This window comes from Haliotis cracherodii, unplaced genomic scaffold (genome assembly GCF_022045235.1).
Source record: "Haliotis cracherodii isolate W230 unplaced genomic scaffold, xgHalCrac1.p SCAF_5, whole genome shotgun sequence".
Classification (NCBI taxonomy): Eukaryota; Metazoa; Mollusca; class Gastropoda; order Lepetellida; family Haliotidae; genus Haliotis; species Haliotis cracherodii.
In genome coordinates this window covers 36,652,124-36,658,123 of record NW_027266308.1, presented here as the reverse complement: position 1 = coordinate 36,658,123, position 6,000 = coordinate 36,652,124, and positions in this window count along the sequence as shown.

The following is a 6,000-nucleotide window of genomic DNA, read 5'->3' as shown; positions in this document are numbered from 1 at the left end:
ACTATTGCTCTTTTTTCTCAGTATAAATACTAATAAATGTTACTCATTTAATAATGAGTCCAGGTAAGCTTGTTTAAATAAAAACAAAAATAAAAGATTGAATGAGCAAATGAATAAATGAACTTTATTCTGTTCTGTGGCGATTAAGTGACTTTGATCACAGTGTGAACATTATTGTACACAACGTAAGAAGTGTTGCAATGCCTGCAGTAGATAAGGTTAGATGGTCTGGTAATGTTAACATCTCTGTTCATGTTGTCCCTGTTTTCGCTGGTCTATCTCCCTGTCCCATGTGCAGATTGAGTCACCGTTGTCTGCTATCGATTAGATCTAAATGTGTAATCTACTGGGCTGATACGCTGTGGGGAACAGGCCCCATGCACCTCGCACGTGTCGACTGAAGACCTGATGGTTGAAGTGTGTGACTTAGTTGTCCACTGGCTTGCCGGGCAGGCTGCTGGAATAACTCCGTGGCACCGCCACCGCCTCCTTGATCATGTGGTAGAGGTCGGGGGTTCGATCCCTGCCGGCGGCTTCATACCAAAAGACGTTAGAAGATGGTGCTTGTTGTTATTCTGCCTTGTGCTTGGCATTAAGGAGGTAAAACAAGGACTGATCGGTTCGGGGTCTCAGTATACCGTGTCTGAGTGGCGCATCTATGTTAAACTGTGGCATGCTATCTCAGTGGGCTAGCGCTATATAATCGGCATTAGTCGAAAAACGCAAAAAACAACAACAATGCATCCTAATGCATGCAGTTAACTTTTAAACATTACCCGTATTCTGCATTTGATTGCCAAACAAACATGTGTATATTTACAAATGCTCTGTAAGTAGAGCCCTGTCGATGGGGCTCATTGGTAATATTCTCAATGTATAACTTTCACATCAACTGCTTAAAACGACAAATATCCAACCCCTAAGGTATTGTTAATACAATAATACATAACTATTGACTTTGTTATTATTTATTATTTTGTTATGTTTCAATGATCGTGCCTGAAGAAAGATACATTTTCTTGTTATATACTCTTCATGGTCAACTGTTTCATATTGTTCTTAAACGCAAAATTCAACAGATATAATGCATGTATGCAAGTCAATGCAATACCAATACCAATGAGGCTGATTTGTTTTTAAAGATCATGAATAGAATTATTTTACAAAACTATGCCCAATAATGCTCTCATTACCGGACAAGTAAGATAGCAATTTATGTAAATCTGAGAGTTTGGTTAAGAAGGAATTTAAGCAACAAAGAAAAAAACCAACATAACACACACGTGGTTCTTCATCAATTACACGCATGACGTTAAATATCTCTTGTCTTGCATTGCTGTAGCTGCTGACCATTGGTCTCAGGTAAATTCCTGTTTTGTCTGCAACAACTCAACGTGTAATATTTCACAGCCTGTGCATTTTCAGAGAAGGATTCTAGAAATGTACCTGGTCTTTAACTTTGGTCACTTTTAATTTTTCAAAACAAGTTTGACTTTCAATTCTTATGCCATCTTCAAGCTTGCATATTCGCATGGTGGTCAATACCGTTATAACCTTTTCAGAAAATTCCAAGATGTGAGGAGGAGAGTAGCATTTGCAACATTTTGATCATGATGCTTTGAAGAGATGTACGTATCGAAGTACCAGTGTGTATTGACAGTCATATACACGTTCAGTTTTCTGAAAAGCTCGTTTTCTTAGAAGAGGTTAAATATAGTGTTGGGATTCGTCAGACGAAAATGAAAGTGACTTGTTTATCACAGAAAGATGTATTACGTTGGTGTCAAGAACACGCCTGCTGCATCCATCGGCCAGAAGAGGAGACTGTAAGGAGCGACGGATGACAGACACACAGGCCATGATATGACCCATCTTCCCGAGGCAAGAGAGTTAACTGACTACAAAAGTCCAGTTTCCACCATTTCCGAACTAGGCCGGTATTATGGAGTTAGATTTTGGCTGGACTAACGAGTCTATGCATAGTCCAATCAAAATCGCGCACCGAAATCGAAATCCGGTTCGTAAACTGTCGTGCAGATTTCGGTAGATTGCAGGATTTGCAAAGCATGTGCACCGCCAACTCGTTGTCAGCAGATATTTTCCAAATCTTTTCATGATTTGATGCATTTCGCGTAGTTAGACCCGTTTTATCACAATATAGATCTTGATTATCGATCAGATCGTCCTGACCTGGCGCCACCATTTTGTGTGAAGCAAACGGAAGTGATACAAGAGGTGGCATATGATTGGTCCAAAGGAGAGGCTTAGAAGGGACATAATTGGTAAAAGCCACTAGTGGCGCTACGATCGGACCAGTAATTCCAGCCTAGTTCGGCAAGGGTGGAACCTGGGCTTTTAAAGTCAGTTAACTCTCTTGCCTCGGGAAGGTGGATATGACCTCACTTTCCGTCCGGCTGAACTACACATAAATGTGTCCGACGGTGTATTAAAATGGTCAAGAACTGACCGCAGAAACATATAAAAATTGAATCTCGGGACATCAACTCGGGGCATTCAAATAATCTCCTGTACTTTCAGAAGTTAAAAAATCCAGTAATTGTACATAAATTCTACACGAACATATAGAAGTGGTCCAATATGGAAACCTCATTCACTGCAGAGACTAGATTGTACGGCTGGCGGATTACTGAGCGTTAGGGAGGAAGCATTTGATTTTCGAGGAGTGGGGGTATTTTCACGAGTGGCGTGTCATGTTCTCTCATCGAGGGACAATGGAAACGAGATGTTTTCTAGACTCTTGTCTCACAAAAGTTACATCCCCGTCAATTATCTCCCTTATTTGACATATTTCACGTGAAATATCACGTTTCTCTCTTCTCATGACGGTCGAAAGGAGATATTTTCACGAGTTGCTACGCAATGAAAATATTAGTTTTCTAAACTTAAGAAAACTCAGTCTTTCACACTCAAGTATATAATGAAGTTCTTTATTTATATTTATATAAGAAGTAAATAAAGCTCCTGCTTATGCTGGACAAAGTAATTGAGCTCCTAAACTTGGTAAAAAAAACGCTGATCTCAAACCACTCCCCTTGAAAACAAAATGGCTGCTCCCTTAGATTAGTGGATATTCTACCTGAGGCAGTTTTGAAGAGAGTAATTAGAATGAAGTGCACGTTAAGAACATTGTAAAACATGCTTATACAGTGAGTCTTTGAAAATCGTCATGTGATCTTCATGAGGTAGGATATACTGCAGATTGAGCGGTATTTGTTTGGTTCTCAAAAGGAGATTAGCCTGTAAGTTTGTTTTTTTACTGACCGGATCATATGTGTCTATTCAACATGAGACACCAGGCACCATCTGGCTGTGCCATTACTCAATTGGTTTCCTGTAACTCTGATTGAAATGACGACTCAAGCTGACATTACAGTAATGGCATTTTTAAATTTAAAAGATAATACATGCTGCAGTACGCACAGTCGAACAACGTGAACGAGCCTTGGGTATGGTACAGATGGGATCCACCCACGCCCATATTGCACGAACCTTCGGTTCCTCCCGTGTTGCCGTTACCAACTTGATACAACGTTACAGACAGACAGGACGGACCGCTGGAAAGGCCAAGAACAGGCCTAGGCAGACCCAGGGTGACCACGCCCCATGATGACCGGTACTTGCGTACCTTGCACCTCCGAAATCGCTTCCTGACAGTGATGTCATCGACGACAGTGAAATGTGAAAAACACGTGCACCACGGACACCTGCAAATGCACGTGCGGGTAAGGGTATAAAACGATTGCAACGGCAAGTCAGACATCCACAGTGATAAAAAAACACAAAAGAAATGCCACGACGCACACTCGAACAACGTGAACGAGCCTTGGGTATGGTACAGATGGGATCCACCCACGCCCATATTGCACGAACCTTCGGTTCCTCCCGTGTTGCCGTTACCAACCTGATACAACGTTACAGACAGACAGGACGGACCGCTGGCAGGCCAAGAATAGGCCGACCCAGGGTGACCACGCCCCATGATGACCGGTACTTGCGTACCTTGCACCTCCGAAATCGCTTCCTGACAGTGACGTCATCGACGACAAATGCCTTAGCTATAGGTCACAGGGTTAGTCGACAGACAGTGGCCAGGAGAATCAGGGCTCATGGAATCAGGGCTTTTAGACCATACAGAGGACAGCTATTGACAGCGCAACACCGTCGTCTGCGATTGAGATGGGCCCGGACTGTACGACGTTGGCAACGACGTGACTGGCAGAGGGTTGTCTTCACTGACGAAAGTCGATTCTGTATGTTGAGGGCTGACAACGACCACACTCTACAGCCAACCGGCAAGAACTGATCTTGGCCCTCCAAGAAGAATGGCGTCAAATCCCACGTGACCTCATCAGACGACTGACTTTTTCTGTGTGTCGAAGAGTTTTTGCGTGTATTGAGGCATTTGGTGGTCACACACGCTACTAATGACTTGTTATTGAACGTGAGCGATTGTTTATGTACTTTCGGGGGCTCTGACGTCATTCTCGGTCGCGGTATGATTGTCATTTTCAGTGTTGATTATGTTGATATATTGATCCTCTAAATACACTTTACTTCATGCATGTATGTTTTGTTGTTTTTGAGCAAGAGTGATTTCAAACTCTGGTAAAGTTTCTTTTGGACGTCAGTTTATGTCAAATTGTCACTGTCGAATGTCTCGAAACAGGCCTCAGTTGTTAAATTCGGAATAGGGTTTGAGACTGGCAGGAATTTACAGTTTACAGATGGTTATCCTATCCGCACTTGGCAAGTGGTCGGGTTGTAAAAGGTTGGAATCGCCGTTGTGTATAGGCACAGTCGGCCTTCTGGAACCTGTCGCATCCCGAAACTCCAATTTACACTCACTCTAATCAGCAGAGACCACCTCGACATTCTACCAGCGCTTCGATCACTTGCTGCCACTGGAAATCACTATAAAGAAGCTTACAATGCTATCTACAGCTGCATCACAGTACATTGCCCACGTTAAAGACAAGGGTTATGTCTCGTACGTATGAGCCACATCATCTGACTGCAACGATATTCATTCTCAATAAGACAATTTTAGTCTACAGCTCTTATGTCCAAGACGATGGGAGCCAGTTTCGAGAATAAAATTGTACGAGGGATTACAGATTATATGTCCCAATGGATCATTGGTGAATTGGTGAATAAACTTTACCATACATGAGGGGCAAACAGCCGACAAATAGCCGAAGTGATGCATGTCTCCGACGTTTACCACTTCACGTATTCAAAAGTAGTACTAAATCGTATAGCCAGAGTCGTGTTTTGTCTGCAAACTGTAGAGACACGTGAGCAAAATATATAATGGGCAGCATTGTCGTCCCAATAGGTGTCATGTACTTTGAAACAATCGTCTTCTGTCAAAAAGCCCTACTGGGTGACATTCAGCTTTCAAATCAAGGCTAAAACCCGCTCCGCTTATCGTGTCAGGTGTAGCATGAGTGAGTGAGTGAGTGAGGGAGGGAGTGAAAGAGTGAGTGAATGAGTGAGATATCAAACAAACTCGTTCTCCAAGAACATCCCCAGTCTGATTCCTACCTACCAAACATTGATGATATTACATAGAGGCTGAAAATATCACAAATTTAAGATTAATATTCAGAATGGTTCAGAATTTATCAATAATTAATGGTAACAATCATATATATTTGGCATGATTAAAAAATGAATACGGTTGTCCTCAGTGAGTGAGTGAGTGAGTGGGTGAGTGAGTGAGTCATCAACAAACGCGTTCTCCAAGAACATCCCCAGCCTGATTCCACCAACCAAACACTAATGATATTACATAGTGACTGAGTGAGTGAGTGAGCTTAATGCCGATTTGAACAATATTCAAAGTACTGACAAACCTAAAAACATAAACATGGCGAACCGGGACACGAACCCACGATCACAGGTTTCTGGCCTGCCTGCGCGTTGACGACCTGTTCTCCCGTGGCCTCGTGACATGTTGTAGGCACCGATACCCACTTG